Source organism: Agelaius tricolor, unplaced genomic scaffold, assembly GCF_023055355.1.
Source record: "Agelaius tricolor isolate 1412-34295 unplaced genomic scaffold, bAgeTri1.0.p SCAF_6, whole genome shotgun sequence".
NCBI lineage: Eukaryota > Metazoa > Chordata > Aves > Passeriformes > Icteridae > Agelaius > Agelaius tricolor.
In genome coordinates, this window is record NW_027269266.1 from 34,464,434 (window position 1) to 34,484,983 (window position 20,550).

The 20,550-nt window shown below is 40.2% G+C and overlaps 1 long non-coding RNA gene across 2 annotated transcripts; it reads left to right on the forward strand.

Annotated features, from left to right (window-relative positions):
• Nucleotides 1–586: 586 nt before the first annotated feature.
• LOC139591112 (uncharacterized) lies at nucleotides 587–10,777 on the forward strand. Of its 2 annotated transcripts, XR_011679560.1 has the most exons (4): nucleotides 587–2,454; nucleotides 3,348–3,504; nucleotides 4,525–4,677; nucleotides 5,947–10,777. It is a non-coding gene; the product is annotated as an uncharacterized lncRNA (long non-coding RNA). The 2 variants fall into 2 exon arrangements; XR_011679559.1 differs by having other exon boundaries at nucleotides 587–3,504.
• Nucleotides 10,778–20,550: the final 9,773 nt, after the last annotated feature.

Sequence of the window (20,550 nt, forward strand, 5' to 3'; positions counted from 1 at the left end):
CTAGATGTTGAAGTTTAAATGGAGAGCGAGTCATTTGAGGTCGTGCTGTTATCATGTGTTACGTTCTCTGCACTAGTCAGATTTTGCCTACATTGTTTTAAGTTACTGAAGAACATTTGCAGCTGACTCCTTTCCTTTACATCTCCCCCTTTTGTTTTCCCATTTAGATTTGTGTATCTCTCTGGTGACGTTAAAGGGAAATAACCAGGTAGGCATAATTTTTTGGCACCAAAAAGGAGTAAAGAGCCTGAGAATGAAAAGGGGTTTGGCTTCTGAGCACATTCCTTAGTTCTTTTGTAAGCCTCTGTCTATATTAATGTATTGCTGCACTTTGCAGAATAATATACTCACACGGGCTTCATAGTCATCTTTCTCTCTTCATTCTGAGGACCAACATGTTAGTTTTTCAACAGCTGTAATCAGGAAAATAAGAGCTTTAGAGTTTGCTTCAAACCCTGTATCTCTAAGCAATCTGCTGCTAGAAAGCTACTCACAGAGTTAGCATGAAACTATTCTAATTCTGTATTAATTGCTGTAATTAGGTTTTTTGCGTCATGATCAGATCAAGGAAGCCTAGAGAGAGAGAGGAAAAAAAACCCCTCTTTATCCACAACTCTCCTAAAATGAGGCTCAGTAGTGCCATCAAAGGCAAAGGCAATGCAAGTCAGACTTTCCCAGCTGGGCAAAAGCCCTTGTCTTCAGGGATGTCAGGGGCAGTTTTGTTCCAGTAGAGCTGGAGTCACTGTCAACATCCTGTCCTGCATGCAGACCTTCTGATTATTTTTGTCCCAATGGGGTCTGTTTAGTGTATGTGGTTTGTTTAGATCTCTCTATTTTGGAGGGTTTTTTTGTCTTTTTTACTTACAGGCAGACTCATGCTTTCCTTATAAGATCCCATATATGCACAAGGTACCTGTGAACAGTAACTCCCGTCAGATTACTCCTGACTAGTTTTGAGTGGCAAACAGATTTCTCCTGGCCAGTCTTGAGTGGTTCACAAAAGCACCTGGCTGCAATCTGGGGGAATTTCCCAGTCTGAGTCTCAGGCTTCTATCATTCCCTGTGATGCAGGATAAGCATTCATTTATACTGCTCTTTCCCTTTACACAGCTGTTGTTTGCTATTTCCCTGTTATTAAATACTTGCACAAGGAAAGAAATATAAAAATGCTGATACTTGCCATTAACTATTTTTGATGCAACAACTAAGTCTGCCAACTGCATGAAGTGAATGCATTTTGTTAAGCGCATCAAAAATGCATTTGTAAGAAAAGGCTCAGTGGGTCAGATAAGAAGGACACAGAGTAGAGTGGTAGCAAAGTACCTTGGTTTCCCATCCACAAATTTCGTTTTTCTTCCTTTGGTCCTTTGTGCGCTTGAATTATTTAGACTGTAAACTTTTTATGATGGGAACTGCCTCTTAATCACAACCTATTTATTCGATGGCCACACATCAGCCAACCAACGTCAGAGAATTCTTTCCCACCCGCTCATTTATCGTGTAGCTCACCACATCCTTAGCATGTATTCTCATCAAAATTTGGAGTCTTCTACATGGCAGCCTTTCTGCATTCTGTTCCTTTCCATTCTTTCTCTCTCCTCCTTCATGACCTTCTCCAGATGGTACATCTGTAGGAAAAAGAACGGATTTAGAAATGGTTGGTTTTCTTTCAATGGGAATTAAACTGCATTAGCTTCTCACCAATGCTTTATTTTGGGAGCAGGCTAATTTGCTAGACTTGGGCAAGAAACCATGCTTCCATTCAACAAGAACTTTGGAAATGTAAACATTTTCATGACTTGTATGAAATGTTAACATCTCAGGAATGTTTTCAAAGTCCAAATCCAAGGAAATATGAGCCATGGAGGGCAAGCTGGACTTACACTAAGTCAACAAAAATATGCTTTTAAGACTGTCAAAATGCTTCTGCCTCCTAGATTGCTGGTTTTGGTTTTTAGTTTTTTTTTTTTTAATAAAATGAAACAAATTCAGTTGTTTCCCCCTAGATTGCCTTGATATTTTTATAAAGTGAAACATTTTAATTGGAAAGGGCTTGAAGAAGGAAGGTGAATTTCATTGAGCATCCATATTTTGACTGAACATGTGTAGATACTCTTATCCTTTTATATACTCTTGATTAGCACTATCCCTGTATGTCCAGGAGAGTTGAGGTGGGAAGGGAATGCAACTGGTCACCATTCCATTCACCTCATCAAGGAAAATCTCAGGTTTTCCCTCTAATTTCAGGAAGAAAGGGAAGAGTGGGCAATATGGCTCCATCCAGGTTTAATTTTCCATAAAGCTACAGGTCTCCCAGGTGCACAAAAGGATTAATATTTTTGGTGGTACAGGTGGCAGAGCAGAAAATGAAGCTTGAAGTGTCGTGGTGTGCTTGTTTCAGCATGTCTGGAAGGAGTACTATTGTCAAGAAGTCTCAAATTTTCCTTTTCTCAAGTAAGTGACCATCTTTCATGGCAGCTGCTGCTTCCCTCTGGCCCTTCTCACCAGAATGGTACCAATACCAAGGTTTATTTATCATTGTTCCTAAATGTATGTTGAATTTTGTTTCTATATATCTGTACATGTTATGGACCTCTATGGGAAAATTACTTGAGCGAGAACTACGGGATTGAGTTATTAAATATTAAAAAGCAATAAATTTCAGATCACCCAAATTATAAAAATATCACCCCCAGCCACGTGACAGTCACTTCTCTCTTGCTCTGGATTTTTGGAAGATGAGGAATATGATCTTTTCCATGTTAATTTGTGGTGATACCATCAGTTACTATTTGAATGGTGAATTTTATTACTTAGGTCTCTGCATTAGAAGAGCTCAGTTTGTCTGTTGATTTTCCCATACCACAGGATTTGTGGTGCAGTTTGAATCCATTAGATTTATTTTACTATGTAGTACAATATATGTAGGAGGCATAGCTCCTAAGAATGTGTTTCACAGATCACTCATGTATGGAGACATTAGGAAATGCTAACATTTTTTTGTATAAAATTCCCCTTGCTCTCCCCTTAAAAAAAATCTGAGCAATGATGCAAATAAGTTTTCAAAAAGATTGTTTTATGAATACATGTGCTATACTCAGTCTTTTTAAAGAATAGAAATCACATAAATGACAGTTCCAGAAACTGTAGATTTATGACTTTTTTAAACTTTCCGATTATGCTGGCAATGACTAAAAAAAATAAAATTTTGTAATTTTGAGGAGAGAATAATGTACTTTTTTATTAAAATAGAAATGACACACTGCTGCATATCTAACTTGATTTAGTGTTTTTATTAGTTATAGAACTGTTTTAATACCTCACTAACTATTGCTTTCTCCCTCAAGGTTTTCATTGTTCTCATACCCTAGAAACAAATTGATAATTCTGAAAAAAATAAAGTATTTCTTAGTTGTTTGCTAACAGCAGAATAGCAATCAGTCACCACAGGGTTACTACAATGGGCATCATTATATCTGGATCCTTATCAATTTCACTATATGGGTAAGTATTATTGCTGCATACCGGAACTCCTTTGGTGTTATTGCTTAATTTTAATTGTGATTGTAAAATGTGAAAAATGTGGATATTTAAACCACAATTAAACACCTGCTATACTTGTTGTGCATTGGCATTTAAAGATATATTGAGTATTTAAAATCTGCTGATTCAGATATTATATTGAGGGGGGAAATAAAAAATAAAAAATCTGGGATTGGTTTGAAAGCAAATGTTTGCTTAAGGAAACAGTTGCCGGGAAATTTAATTTAGCCAAGTACGTGATGCAACATCTGAAACTTAAAATATTTTCAAGGGTAAATTTTGACATCGTGCTGTTTCTCATGCAGCTTCAGAGGCTGCCAGTCCCTTGCAGCTTCCAAGAATCCCACTGTCCTATGTGTGTCCCTCTGACATCCTGCAAATGGAAAATCCTGCACTGGAGAACACCTGCCCAGCATTAACAAGATGTAAATGGCAGAAACAGCAGAATGTCAAGTTGCAGAGACACAAAGAAATGAAGGTTTTTTAGAAAAGGCCTCTGCTGACTACTCCCAAATTCTTAATTTCATTCCAGAGTGAAAACATTTCTAAATTGCTTCTGGTTCTGTGGTGAGAAGCACAGAAAAACACATGAGCACATGATTTTTGTTAGGCGTGTGAGTAATCCGAATGAGTTAGAGCTCAGCACATGTTGATGTGCTTTGCTGCCTTGGATCTGTTAGTGGTGTAAGGTGGTTTAAATCTAGCAGACATAAAGAGAGGCAGCAGCTCTCAGTACAATTAAATCTGCAAGCAGCCTCTACTGCACAGCCTGGCTCATGCACCTTTCCATATCCCATCTCTTTCCTCTTCCTTTAAAACAGGTGGAAAAAATTGTTTGGTCTGAGAAATGACAGATTTATCCTCTCAGTAAAGCCTGTTTTTCTCATATTAGAGGGAAAGTTTGCTTACAGGGATTAAAAAATTACCAGTATTTTAAGTCTTACTTTTGTTGTTTTATGTCTATTGTTGTTTTGTGTTTAGCCACTTGCAATTTAGAAGAAAAGAAGTCATTGTATCCACGCTTCCATCTTTGCATATACGGTGGAAAGATTTTTCTGAGCCTTCAGCTGGTTCTTGTCCATTCTGGAGGAGTGCTTGGGGGATCTCTTGCTTCATGATTTACAGTCTAATAAGGTACAGACCTAGAACCAAATCCCTCCCCAAGCCAAACCAGCAGCTCTGGGAGAAAAACTGTTCCTCTGTTTAGGAGAGGTGACGCCAGGATTTTTCTTCAGCTGTAGAAGAGAGTTTGGTGTTTTTTAATGGTCTGCTGATAGGCATCCTTGGTGGTGCATTGATTTAGGTTTTATTTCCTGCAATCTAGACTCCTGGGAGGATTCCCTGGCTTCTTGCCTCTGTACTTCTGTTGACTTTGTATTGAACTTTGAAATGATTCAACATGATCAGCTGTCAGCCTCCTACTACACACTGGGCAATCAAAATAACTCCCTTCCCCTTCCTGGGAGAGTAGGGTTCCCAAGGGGACTTCATGGTTCTTATCTTTTTCTACTTGCTGGTTTGAAACCAGTGGTAAATGGCTAATAGTTGTGAAAAAACAAATACTGTTTCAATAACTAATGAGTGCAATAAATTGACACGTTCTGCATTTCAATTTTTTTCCCCAAATTGGTGCCTCAGTTTTGAGGTAGAGTACCCCTGCTCATTTCTGTACAGGCCAAACAGCTTCTCAAATGCCTTACCACAAATAAATCATTTAAGTATCTTCTTCTTGTCTTAGAGCATGTCTTGGCTACCAGCACACTTTCCTGTCAATCTTCAGTAATGGTTTGTGTCAGGTGGAGCCTCCTGGGAAAGAAATGGGTTTATTTTAAAAAGTTTATGAGAGCATCTCCTATATCTCCAATGTGTGTCATAGAGAAGGATTATTAAATATAGAATAAATAACAGACAACTGTATTACGAGGCTTTAATTCTATCGAGGGATTCCATTTTTTAAAAGTGGATTTAGTGCTCATGAAAGCTGTCAGGTTGAGGTCCTTGGAAGCCAAAGTGGTCTTTTTATCCCATAGATCAGGTGTCGTATTGGCAAAAAACCTGCAGGCTCTCCCACGCTGTCCTTACCTGCAGCACCTGTATTTGTGCTTTAACCTATCCATGTGAAGCAAGTAGAAGAGCAGGTCCAGGAGGTGCAATGAAGGTTAATGTAAGCAATCCAAAATGAGCTCTGAGAAGGCTGGCACCTCCACACATGTCAGTGCTGTGTACAGAGGCATTAGCCAGGGTCCCACAGGATGGTGAGCCCCTTGAGCTGTGCTGGTGGGTGCACACCAGCTCTCAACATCAGGCAGGCACTGCACCACAGGGGAATAAACCCAGAGCAGGGAAGTCTTCAAACCCCACAGGCAAAATGGTCTGACTCACAGGGCTTCTCTCATCCCACAGGGAGCCTCGCATTCCTCAGGCTCGGCAGGATGTGTGGGATATGGAGGCTTACATTTTAAACCTACACCTTTATAGCACGAGGATCATCAATTAATTTACCTACTCTTCTGTCAACTTTGGCAGCTTTATAAATTGGAAAAAGAGATTCATGATCTAAATCCAGCCCCTCACTCTGCGATGCATTGATGCCTATAATTCCTCATAGAAAATATCTTTCCTGAAGTCTGCAATGTGTTATAATCTCTAATTATGAATATGTTCACAGAATTTGTTCATCTCAAGATGCACTTGTGCATCTGTTATTTATGCACTATACATTAAACTTTACATATAGCTTTAGAAATATTTCTGCAGATGTGCACTTGTGCTTAAAAGACCATAGAAAAGGATATGTTAAGCTGTGTGATGAGGTCCTTGGGTATGGATTATAAAGTAAGGGAAAGAGCATCATCTTTTCCCCATGGTGGAGTTGTAACTAGAGGCAGACAACCCTCTGCTGAAATTTTGGGGTGGAAAGGCATCTGCAGAGTCGCAGCTACAGGTGATGTTGCAGCCCATCTCTTGGTGGCCTCTCAGGCAGTCTGTGGGCTCTGTGTTCCTGCTGCCAGGCTCTCTGGGGTGGGGGGTGTTCCTGCCTGCCCTGGAGCCCAGGCACAGACAGTATTTACTGTCTGGGTCTTCATGGCAGACAAGCCTGGTATCAAGGGCATCCTCAGGTCACCCTTTGAAGATGATATAGCAAGAAGCCAATGTGTTTGTGAGGGCAGGGAAGTCTGGAACTGAGTAAGAGAGACTGTAAACTTATTAGAGAGGCTGAACTTTATGCTTAAATAGCACATAATGCAGTGGGAACTGGTCCCTGCCTGGCACTTTTAATTGCTGCTGTAATAATAATACAAGAAACAGAGCCACTGTTCTGTACACAGCCATACAAAAAATGATAAATTGTTATTCTACTTGTTTTCCTATTGTAAAGTAATGCTGCCAGTATGGAATTCACTTAACTGGAAGACAAGTCCTCAAATGATTACCTTAGAATCTGAAGGGGGAAAAAATACAATTCAGCACTAGCCACTACAAGAAAATTAGAATTAAAGTTAATATAACTTGAAAAATGAAGCAAAAAAAAGTCAGATGGCCAATAAATGCATGATGTACAAAAATATGCTTATCTTTGAGCACACCCCAAGGTATCTTCTGGGTCCTGGTTCTAGTCAGTCCCAGAAAAACATAAATGGCACCTTAAAGCTGTGACTGCTTCAGGATCTAATGCTTTTCTAAGAGTGTGTTGCTATGAAGGAAGCATTAACAGGTTTTGGTGCGAAGATGCTATCAGATTTTTTATATGTTAGTCTTCCTTGTGTAAGCTAGCTAAAGGTGCACATGGCTTGTGGAGATGATCCCTGAGAGACTGTGTTTTTGAAAGGTGCTGAGGTTCCTTCATTTCCACTGCAAGGTAATGAGGACTCTGTGCCAGAAGGGAATACAAATCTGTTGTGTTGGCTGGTTTGGGTTTAGTTGTCTTTCTCTTTTTTTTTTTTCTTTGTGTGTGGATTTCTGTGCTTCACAAGCAAAATCTTTTCTCCATGAAGAGAAGACATTGCATATCTATATAACATGCCCCAGCACCTCCTCAAAAAGACATTTGCTTGTTAATCTGGACAGTAACAGTGTATGCAATTAAGTGCTCTGTTTTCTTCTCACCCTACAACCCAGTTTTGCTTTTCATGTTATTATGCTATGCTTAATAATAGAAGTATCTGAAATATTTGACGATTGATGGAAAAAAGTATTCCTTGCTTTGCCTTGAAGCACCATATCTTTACAGAATCATAGGAGCTGGAGATTGTAAAGGCCTTTTGGGTCACTGGAGCCACCCATGTGCTGACACTGGATTGACACTCTTTTCTTTTCCTGCGAAAGCTGCTTGTGATATGGTGGTGCAAAGAAATTTGCACTTTAATAGGATGCATTTTCATAAAAGCTCAACCTGATTTTGTCTCTGTTTATGGTCCAGATATATACAGTGCTATACAGGCCATATGAAATTACAGCAAGGAGTTGTGAATGATGTAGGAAATGAAAAATTCATCACAAAGAGCAAAGAGGTAGCAAAGCTGTGCTTTTGATATTAAACTCAGATATAAGCCAGGCAAGGGAACTAGACTCAAAAGGTCTCAAACAAATATAACCCCTATAGAATAAAACTGAGAAAAATAAATAGGTTAATTAAAAAAAAAAAAATTAGCATAGCTTGAAAGCATTTATTCTCTCCTATTAAAAAGAAACCCAAACACTTCCTAGCTGAAGAGAGCACTTCTAGATGTGGCTTTGTCCCAAATGAAGACAAATAGAAAAGGCTTCTGACAATTTGGGAAAGTGCTAGAGTATTCATACCAGAGGAAGCTGTTTGTTTTATTGGATTTTTGCTTTCCTTGGGTTTTAAAAATTTTTTGCAGGGGGCATGGAATCACTCATTCCAGGGCTGGTAAGTAGCGCATACAGAATTTATTAGTAGCCCATACAATAAGAAGAAATCTTCTTACTACAGATGGCCTCTCAAAATAAAATCAGGTAAAAGACAGATAATCCTTAGCTCATCATTACTGCAGGTATTCTGACCTGGTCTACTTTCACCCCATTGTGTAAGGATTCTATACCACACCCTTTTGGGGGAATAGCAAATATTTCTATGTTTGTTTCTGTAATGTGCTATTCAATCCTTCTACCTTTGGTTTGTGCACACAGATTTCTTACTCTCTTGTGGAACCCTTAAAAATTATTTTTGTGGTGACAAGGAATGCAAGGACTCCTCTTCAGCCTAAGTCCATGCAGCACATAAGGAGGTGCATGTCTCCCACTGTTTAAACCCAGCTGTGTTCTTCAACACCTTGCTGAATTAGATCCTTAATCATCATCACCATCAATAGCGACTGCTTGCACGCTCTCCCTGCAAAATGTGAGTTTTTAAACATGCAGCCCTGGGACTTTGTGCTGGTCAGCAAAGCAACTACACTGGCTGATGTTCCCTGCTCTCTGTATACACATGGTTTAAAATTACTGCAGCAGCTCCAGTACTTCATTCTTTTGCCAGTGAGCACCTGCATTGTACATGTGGGATTCTAATCTTCACATGCGAGATCACCTCGAATAATTTCTGTGGGTTTTATAGGCAATTCTGTGGTGATCAAACTACTGTAAAGAGAGACCTGTATCAACCCATAATTTCCCCCCTTTTTTCAAACATATAATCTAAGGTTTCCCTTGTGGGTGGCCCTTCTTTCTTTTGTGCCATGGTAATTTCTTCATAGGTGGTACCTGACAAGTCCTTTTTTACCCTTAGAGTTTTTTGTTCAGATTCCATTCACTTCAAAATATCATTACCATTGCAAACAAGGAAAATGTGTTTATCAGAAACTGCAAACTCCTTTAGGGCCTCATAGGATTAATCACGGTTATAAAGTTTTATTAAACACAATTTTTGTTTAATGACAAGCTCCACCAGTCCTTCCCATTCCAAACCAATCCTGTCCTTAGGGTGTATCTAGCACAGCAGATTGTTTTCAACAGACTCTCAAGACAATCCCTATTACTTTGTCATGCACAGAGATATTTTTCTTCCTGGATAATTTGAACTTCCTTAAAAATCACATCTGTTTCATACTTTATTTATTTGTAATTTAAATCCTTAAATTGAATCTTTCATTACTAACATCTGGGCTTGAAATGCAGCCCACTTGAAAAAATACAAATTTTATTTTATTTGTAGTTACCCCCCTTCACTCAGTAGCATTGGTACAAACATTCCCTGGCCAGAGGCAAAACAGCCGGGTATCTTAAAGCTGTGATGCCGTACCACGTGTAATATGGCTCACTTGAATGTCCCTGAAGTGACTGGCAATTTGCCCAGAATTAGACTGAATGCAAGTAATAAGCTGTAGAAATTCCACAATATTGACAATTAGATATCTCTATACAGCAGCAGCTGTGTATTGTTCTCATGGCATATTCCTCTCAAAGCACCTCCTAAAAAAAGGGGGAAAAAAAAACCTGGCAGAAGGTTGCAGGCAGCAGAAAGGTAATATACATTGTATGAAATATCTCAAATTCAGATTAATAGGAATGTTTCTATTAGCACAGTTTTCTACATCAGGAATAATGGCTAAGGTAAAATGCTGTGGAATTTTCAGTTTATAATACCACATCTGTACTGGTAAATTGCTGTATTTTAAGCCTTTTTTTTTTTTTTTTTCTGAGAAAGATACCTACCCGCTCTTTCCTTTCATCATGAAAAGGAGGAGATTGGAGTATGGGCTTGCCTTTGGTTGCTGCTTGATTGCCCCCAAAACAGAAAAAGACATTGGTGTCCTGCACAATGGGGTGTCCCCAAGATGTAGCAATATGGCCCAGAACAGAAAGGTGGGGTGAGAAGAAAAGGTTTGGGTTTTCTTACGTGATTTGAGAAAATTCAGATAGCTTTGAGAGACCTGCTGGAATAAATACATTTATTTCCTATTAATTGTCAATTCCCTCATGTTTCAAAGTTTATTTGTCAGTCTTTCTACAGAAAATGTGGAAAATTGATTCATTGAACATTTATTTTATTTTACTTACAAGAAGCAGCTGCCCACAGCGAACGGATTCAAATTTTATTTTTTAAACCATACTTTTGAAGTTTGCATTATAAGCTATTCATCTTTGATATTTTGCCCAGTGGATATCAATGGAGCTTGTTTCTGTCAGCTACTAAGCTTGTCAAACTTTGGTTTTGGTATCTGTCTTTATTGTAATAGAAATGATCACTTTTTAAAATAAACTGCTGTTTGGTTGGTTTGTTTGGTTGTTTTTTTTTTTTTTTCCAGAAGTACCATAAAACTGAGGGAACAATAAGATGTCAAGTTTTATATTGCAGATGCTAATTTATCAAGCTAATTACCAACAAAATGCAACTAAATTGCTGATAATCTTGAGACTGATTAATTCAGCAACAGAGATATTGATGAGTATTTAAAGGTTAGGAATAGGAGTGTTATGATGCAGGAGCCCCTTCCTACTTCGGTGCTTACCACAGAAGAATTATCTCAGCACCGCATGGCATGCTCAACATTTTGACAGATACGTGTGCTGTATGCCAAACAAATTGCTGGGGAAAGGAAAGGCCAGTTTGTGCATTTCTCTGCCTGGCGTGACCACGCTGAACATTGCTAAAATAGAGGGAAAGGTTTTGCGTGGCATTGTGTATTCAAGTTTCCCAGTCCCGAAATTTGTCACCCCAGATCCTGCCATTTTCATTTCCTCTGCTTTTGTGCAACTTCCCTGCCTTTCTCCCTCTCTCCTCTGGCCAAAAAAGCAAACCACTCCACAAATGCAAATACAATGGGAGATTGTGACTCATGGCTTTTTCCAGCTGCAGGGGAAGTGAAGGTGATGCCTGAATCCATCAGTCCTTTGGTCAGAGACAACTTTCCTCTCTAGACTGTGGGAAAAGTGTTTCTTCAGGCTTTATCAGAGCGCTGTCTCCTCTCCTGTGGGTGCTGAGGCTGCTGAGTCAGTGCCGAATGAGGTCAGTCGTGATGCCCATTTCAGGGAACTGGACCCAGGCCTGAAATGTCCTGAAATGGCATTTCTTGGGCCCTTTTCCTGCCAGCAGCACAACATCGGGTCCCTTTGGTGCCGAATGTACTCCAATAAAGGAGGTTAAAAAGCCTGCTCATTAATTGACTCCAGCACTGAGTGAGTCCCTTTTATAACCTGTGTTATCAGCAGAAGTACAAGCATGGTGTGGTAAGGAATGTGATTACGGACGAGATTTCCTGGGAGAGGAATTAGCTGGCTCTGGTGGTGATCTCCTTTATAATGAGCACACTGCCATCTTTATGAATGCAGTTATAGATGTACTCCCACAGCCCTGAAAAACACCAAGCTCCTCTGCCTCGCCGAGTAGCACCAGCCAGGCTCTCAAAGGGTTAATCTGCAGTTTACTATTGAATAACATAAAATGAGCTGTAAATAATGTAATGATATGTATTGTTAAGCTACATATACTGTACCAGGTGCAAGTACTCCCACTCCTCACTTAGATATAATCTGGGGCAGTCAACAAACACAGATGCATTTTAACAAAAAAGAAAAAGGGGGAAAAAAAGATGAAGAAAGTATGAACAAAAAAAAAATTAAAACATATGTAAGATAATTTAACTGAGATAATGATCCAGGTAAAACCTGGCCTATTTTTCAGAGTCACTTTAACTCTGCCGTGTAAAATACAATGGCATTTTGACTTGTTTTTGGAACATGCATGAGCCAAACACGTGTGGAAACACCTTGACAGGCCTTTTGTATAACTACAAGAAAACTGATAATCCTAAATCAATTACATGGGGGAAAATATGAATCTTTGAATACTAGTAATTATAATGGTTATTTTTCACTTTTGTAGCACCTGCAAATGATGCACTGTATATATATAAATGATTCCAAAAGCTCTAATTAACTGTTTATTTTTTTTTTTCTTGTTTGCTGGCTGTAACCAGTCCACATTAATTGACAATTTATACGAGTGTGTGTGTGTGTGTGTGTGTGTGTGTAGATATGAATTTGTCCCCCCAGCCCGCAAACCCCCCCCCCCCCCCATTTATTTTCTATTACTTACGACTGTCTGGAAATCACAATTACTGAATCTGCCTCTTCTAGCTTGGTTCTTAAAGCCTCATCAGAGACTTTTTGCTGAACTTCCAGTAATACTCAAGGGATGGAAAAATGTGGTAGAATATGCTGGGCTGATCCTACCTAGTGGGGACAACTGCAGTCCCTTCTGTAGCGTGATGACATGGCTCCCGACTAATAGTGCCAGTCAGAATTCCTAACTGCTCCTACCAAATGCGAAAGAGCTGGTTTTGGAAGACCTCCAGCCACAGCTTTCCACTGCTGATAGATTACTCTGGGCTATTCATGGAGCAAGATTAGCCTGACCACCATGAAGAAAACTCTTTGTTCCGTGTCATTACCTAGGACGGGTTGAACCGTGTTAAGGCAAAGCTGCATTGGTGAGCTAAATTCATACAGAAATTGGATCAGCGGTTGTTCTGAAATTATGCTATTATCGTTGAAGGGAGCGGGGGTGGTGGATTTGTCGGGGTTCTAGGTAGGAAATGTGAAGCACAGCAAAACTCAGCATAGAGAGAGGGGGGACAGCTTGCAGTAGGCACTGTTAGGATTTTTAATGTGGGTGCAAGCACGCAGTTGCCATAAAAGCAAAGCGCAGCGGAGCTTTGTATTGAAATGAAAATGCAACTGTGCCTAGGCAGCGGCCAAAGGGTGCTGAGCCTTGGGTGGGCACCACGCACTGCGGCAGCTCCAGAGGCACCGGAGCTGGCGAGGAGGCACAACAGCGCCGCGCACCGCGAGCGAGCAAGATGGCTGCTGGAACCATCTGCAGGACATCAAAGTCTGCTGCCTGATGGCAAGTGGGCTGCCAAAGCTTCTAAAGGCTTTGGCGCCTGCATGTAAATCGGATGCAAACTGTCCATCTGCTGCATGGCACAAGTGACAGCTGATTCTTTTTGCAGTCCGTAAGATGAACTAGACCTAAGCCAATCCGTCCCTGTTCCTAATCACACAAGGTTTGTCCTACCAGTTTCATTAGCCAGACACACGAGATACAGTATGTGGTTTTTCATTTTGCTCTGTACGTGACACTATAAAAAACAATGCCGGGGATGGGCTGTGAAACCAAAGGGGACACACTGCTGCTACTGCAGAGAAAGCATATTGGCAATGTTCAAAGCATATTGGGGCATAACAGTAGTCTAAAAACCCCAATATGGATTAGGACAGCTGACCAGATGTCTTGACTGACATTTTTTAACACGATTCAAGGGTGTCCCTACAGTACATAAATGCAAACTATACATCTGTGTACTTTTTTTTTCCACTGGAAATACCATACATGGATGCTTTGATTGTAGCTGACAGCTCCAGTGTGAGGAGAGAGCCATTCAATGCTGCAGCTCTGGCCTTCTCCTCTGAGAAGCTTTGCTTGGAAAAAGTTTGACTTGGGTTCCAGTGTAAACAGGCAAGAGAGATGTTGTCTTCAGCAGAAAGTTACCTACCTCCTCTCCTCATCAGATGGGTAGTGGGAACTTGCTGGAATGCTGTGTTGAAAGTGGGGGATGAGATGTGATATACTGTTATAATAAGGGAATGTTGTTCTTTTCTAGACTGATCTCAAATTTAGAAAGTTGGATTACTATGAAAACGCGATTACTCAGCTGTGCAATTGTTTGTGAGAAAGAAAGATCAGGAATGGTTGGGGAGGGGAAAGCACTGCAGGTATACCGAGAAGCAAGGAACAAAAAGGGTGAAAGAACAAAGTTTCCAATTTCTCACTTTGTAGTTTTTAGAGCAGAGTTCATATATGAAGAGTGGACCCCCTTCCCTTCCCCAGCCTCCTCATCTAATTAGACATGAGACGTGGCAATGGTGAGTTTAACCCAGCACACTGAGTCTGGAGCCGTGTGTGTTAGTGTGAGCCTGGTCAGCATTGCTCCTTCAGATTGCAATGAGCACTTCATGTGCATACTTCCACCCTTCCATAAACATGCATCAGTACTTCCCCCCTTCTGTCTCCTATACATTGCTGGTACAGGGTTAGGAACTCTGCTGGTAGGAAGCCAACTTTTCCACCTGCCTGTCCAGAAGCAGCTTGAGGTATGGCAAACCTTTCTCAGCAACTAGAGCTCATTCCAAAATACTGTTCATTGCCCCTGCCCCAGCCTCAAAGTACAGAGAAAACTGATATCTTGCCTTCTTCAAACAGGGAACTGTGTTTGAAGCTAATCACAGACTCTTCCTCTGTCCCCACTGGACTTCAGCATGGAATTTGGTCTCCTCCACTGATGCTCCTCATTAGTGTCTGAGGAGCAGATTGATGCTGTGTTTGTCCACTTATAACTATATAGAGTAATTGGCTTTAGCGTGCACTCTCTAGTTTCCAGGTAAATGTAAAGTGGTGCCTAAATTTGTTTCCCATAATTTCCTTCATACGTCTTTTGTTTTCCCAGTGACCAGCTCCAAGCTTCACACAGAAACAAAAGATGTCCTTAAAAACAAAAAGTCCCGTAGTATCAGCAAAGCCACAAATAAAGTTATACCTAGCATCTGTAGGTACATTTTCTGTGGTGCCAGCTGCTTGGCTCTACACTTTATGGATACACAATTCTTACTTAACACTTTTGACAACATAAAGCTTGTGCTTTTCAGTGATAAATCCTACTGGCACTTAAGTTTAGCTTTTATGTATCCCTTCAGATTTGTAGCATACCCTTAAAAAAGGCTTTGTCCTGTGACATCAACTACTCTCATGCCTATACAGATGCTGCATATTTACCCAAAATCTAGGCCTGGTGTCTTATGTGAGGATTTGAATCTAGGGAAAAAGAGTTTCTCTGAGGAACCACTGAACCACTGACAAAAACTCTGCTCTGCTCCAGAAGGTCCCAGGGACTGGAGGACCCCTGACCTGACACCAACTCCTCCTTGCTGCTGCTGTCAGAGGACCTCACAGTGGCAGCAAACCCCCAGAGTCCCTGCCTCTCACGTCCCTGCTTGCAGGTGTTCTGTCTGTGGCCCTGGAGGGCTCCCCAGTGAGCAGGATGTTGGTGCTGCTCTCATGGCCAGCACCCTCCCAGGCTGACCAACCCCAGGGCAGAGGGGCTGCAGGTATCTGCAGCTGTGCTTAGCCTGCTGCTGGCCAGGCCAGCTGCACTGCTCCATGGAAAGGATTTTCCTACTGTGCAGGTGAACATTTGGATGAGTGTGCCAGAGCAAATGGCCTGTGAGTGCTCAATCTTGTTCAGGAACCAGCTGATGGCTACTAGGTCGCTCACCTGTGTTAGAAGGGTGGAAAGAATGAAAAATAAGGTGTATGGGGTTTAGAGAAGGCAGTGCAAGCCTAAGAAAAGACAGCTCTCTACCTTCCTGGGAATGACAATCAAGAGAAAACTCTGTTCTTGAACACAGAAAATTGCTCTAGGCCTGTGTGGTGAAAAGCACCTATATCCCTAAAAATTGCATACCACTGGCAAATTACTGATAATGTGCCAAACATGACTTTTAGGCTTGTATTATTAACTATGAAACTGATGATACAAACTCAAACATGCTGATAGCATAACACTGAACTGTGCAGGTATACCACAATTCATTTGTCTTTCCCAAAATGACCTTCCTCTTTGCTGACTGATGGAAAATCACGGATGAAAATGTCCTGGATGAAACTGATGGGAATTTTCCTTCTTTTTGGTCCTGTGCATGTGCTGTGACTTTCAGAGAGCACCTGAGATTGCAGGGTTTTACTGCTAAGATTGTAAGTTTTACTGTAAATCTGCACTAAACAGACACATGTATAAATTACTATCATGCTGTTGCATCAGTAGATCAGCTTACAGTCCCTTTTAGATTCTCTTTGTCTTGCTATTTTCATTCTATTCAGGAACTGAGCATCAAGATGGATATTTAAAATACAGCTTTCGATTTACTGATCTACAAATACACTTCTGACCTCCACATGTAGGCTATTAAATCCCACTGATTTGTCTTTCTGGACTTTTCTTATTATTATTTCCATGAAAAAGCCTTTTCCTGAAAACTGGATGGGGATTTTGAGCCAAAAAAATCTCTGGCCTGGGAATGTGCCTGTCACCAATGGTTATTGGAATACACACTTGCTCACACTAGACTTCCACTCAGCAGCTCTGCAAAATAGAACACATCACAACATCTACTTCAAAGCAATTCTGAGAGTCTCTGAAAAGTACAGTTCCCCATGTTCCTGAAAAAAAGAATTAACACTACATCTCAACAATAAATTCAGAAGTATAAATAACCTGTTTGCTAAGAATGCTCCATTTGTTCCCCACGCCAGAAGCCTTACTTACAGCATGAAGAAGGGAAAAGAATGTCACTTACCTCTTCCAGTGAATAATGTAAAATGAGGGTACAATATTGTATAAGCAGGTGATATCACCGCACTGTGACCCAAGGGCAGGGTGGAAACAATGGGAGGCAGAGGTAAATGTTCCTGGTTCAGTGCTGATCTCATTGCAGACTTTCCTTGAAACCATGCCAACCATGGGGGTTGGCAGAGGGGCCACTTTGCATTCTTCTACCTTTTATTGCAATGAGGCTTAATGCAAGAATGCGGGGAATGGCTTTTAACAATGTATAGGCAGCATTTTCCCTTTTCTTTGATCTCAGTTCAGATCTATTCAGTCATTTTTCTTGCTGACAAATGAAAGAACTCAGTCATCGATGTTTTATGCTCTGCCATGACAGAGAAGGTACTTTCTGCTTTTCACAGTCCAGTAGTTATGCATTATGCAATAAATACAGAGAGGCAAGGTCGAGCACTTAATAAATATGTTGTGAAATGTATATATTTGTTAAAACCTGAGTATCATGTGGTATCTTAAAATTGTCCGTCCATCCATCCATCCATCCATCCATCCATCCATCCATCCATCCAATTATGTTTGGTAGTACATGGTCTTTAAATTCTGCAGACCATCTCTCTGGCACCTAAATAAAGGGCCAAATCCTATTGTCTTCACTTGGTTTCATTCATACGACCTCCCTCTCTGTGGCACCTCCGCAACCTGATAGAAATGCAGTGCAGTCTGCATGCTGGCCCCAAGCTAGAACACATTGCTCAGGCTGTGGAAAGGCTGATTTGGATCCATTCTTTGCACTGCGGCAGTCCTGTGTGATCCTTGCCTGGCATGAGCTTCCCATCTCACACCAGCTCCTCTTTTTTGGGAGTTTTTGTGCAGTGTTAACATAGCAGAAAGTTTGAGGGTTTTTACTGTTGTTTTTTTTTTTCCTTTGTGGAAACAAAGTGACTCCTGACAAGATCAGGGAAAACGTTTGGGACACTGCTCACTGACATTTTACCTGAGGAAAAAGAAGATTGCAGCATACTCAAAGTAAATCATACAGCAAAGGGAATGTCCTCATTTTAGACTGCAGAGCAGAGAGCCCTGTGTGCTGCAATTGCTAAGGTAATGGTTGCTGCCGCTCAACTGTTTCCTCGAAATGCAGCCACTCTGCCTTTTTATTTTTGGGCACTTTTGCATGCATAATGATATCCATCCATTTAAAGGCAAATGTCCTCTTAGTTTTAATGGGCTTCTGTTCATGGAACATTGTCAGATACTGTCTTTACTTTAGTGGGGTTTTTTTTCTTTCTTTTTGTAATTTGGAGATAACCGCTGCTTTGTCATGACTCTCCTAAAAGCACAGGGTACCTGTGCCCTTCAAGCAGCTGCTCAGCCTCTTCTAGAACAGGGCAGCTCTATGTACATTGTGGAAAGATATAAATTTTTATGGTGTAAGTGTTTTTACAATGGATTTATCACATAAATAAGGAATGGAAGAGACCTTGCTGGTCTGTTAATTTACCTTCCTGCAATATTAGATTATTCTCCAGAGTGCATTTTCTAGATCCATGGACAGTCCAATTTTAAATGTCGCAAATGATGGGGTTTGTATGGCTTCTTGCAGGTGAATTCATAGCCTATATGGCCTTAGTCACCTTTCAAATATTTACCTGTCCTTTTCTTCCTTCCTTATTTTTTTCTGAGTTGACATGATGCATACATGCATTTTATTTTACACTTGTGTTTACAATCTCTTGTCTCCCGGCCTGAGAACGTTTACAGGCCCTCCTTCTTACCACTATAATTTTTTATTGATTTGCTCTCTCATATCACATTCTTTGTATTTTTAAAATACTGTTTCTTTGCTGTCAAACTCAGCTCAATCAAGCACTGCCTAATGTTGCCTCTGCAGCAATGTAAAGGGTGAGAAGGTATATCTGTAATTTCAAAAGGACTGAATAATTTCCAGGTGTCCATTTTAAATACATAACAATACTTCTAGGGGAAAAATGCATTACAGAAAACACAATTATGAGAAACAAAGTTTTAAGTAATTGTTAAACAGATTTAGTAACTTTCTTTAATTTTTTTCGAATAGAAACAAGACCTTGATTTTCTCTTCATTCACTGTAAATATATCTCTCTCTGTAGCTTCCAATTAAATATCCTGTGTGAATTTACCACCTTCTTCAGATCATTAATAAATTTTACTGAGTTAGATTCCAAACAGGCTTTTAGGGTATATGATAATTGTAATACTTTATGTTATGGTGCATCTTCAAAGCTGGATTTAATGAGTCACAGAGCCTACCTGTAAAATTGTGTCTGGAATGAGTTGAAAGGGGAATCATATTTTTTTTAAACAGAAATATTTTTTGCAGAAGCTCTCAGTAAAAAAAAAAAAAAAAAGGCAATATTTCTTAAATCTACCTATCTCCCAGCTCTGCTTTTTTGCATTAATTTTTTATTTAAAAGTTTTTCATTCCAGTTGGCTTGCAAACCTTGTAATAAAGTGCTTCTAGGATCAAAGGAAGTTATTTTTATAGTATTACCTCATTTTCTTTTATTAAAATAGAGAACAGCTTTAAGTTATACACATATTTGGTCAAAATGATAGAAGCCCTAGCCATACTTTCCATATTTTTTCTAAGGCACAAAGGATAGCCTAAGTTTTGGGTGACAGACATTTAGGGGGGCACAAGACCTTGTCTGGAACAAAACAATGCTGTTCTTCTGTGCAGTGTCAGAAACTCTCCATGGCATTTTCAGAAATCCCATCTCTTAAGCAAGAGCAATATTTTCATAGAAGTAATTCCAAAATAAAGGCCTTTTCTTTCATTTTGTTCATTGCAGTGGAGTTTAGGGTGCTTAGGAAATGAAGGCCAGGGCCCTAGGTAATTGTCTATTCAGGTCAGGAAGGCTAATTAATATGCAGACACTAGCTATGTTTCCTGTGTTGTGTTAGAAGACTTGGTTTATTTGGCCAATGACAAGAACAGTGTGATGGAAAAGAAAGAGCCTTTGGAATAGCAATATTTACTGACATGTACTCAATCTAGAGGGTGAAAATTGTGTCCTCTGTATATTTAAGGATAATTCAAGTTTTTAGAAGAGCTGTAGCTGAAACAGAAACAATCCATACTATCTGCTGGCCTAAACAAAGATGAGGAGAGATATGTGAAATTTATTCCATCACTCCTTTATGGATTTCCCATTAGACTTTGAATAAGACTTGTAACCCTTACAAGTCATGCTCTTCAGTAAAAGGTGCATCACAGCAAACTCTGTTGCAGATATGTGTGTGTTTAATGAAATGAATTCAATGAGAAAGGACTATAGCAATGTATATCTTAGAGACTTCCTCTCATTTACTCCTTTTGGAAACAAAAAATTAGAAGTCACACAAGCCTTGTTGGGCTCAGAAGACAATCCTGGGCCATGATGTATCAATCTTAGACAATGCAGTAAGATATGGGCAGGGGTCTTTGTGATTAATATAGTTCTTGATTGTAAAAGTTATGCCAGTGGTTACAAGTTCATTCAGGCATTTACAGCCTGGATTTGCCTACTACTCATGTTGTTTACTTGCAAGCCTGCACCCACCTGTCACTGCAGGCCAAAGCTGGAAGCACGGGTGAGTAGAAACACTTCAGCCTGAGGTGAGCACTGA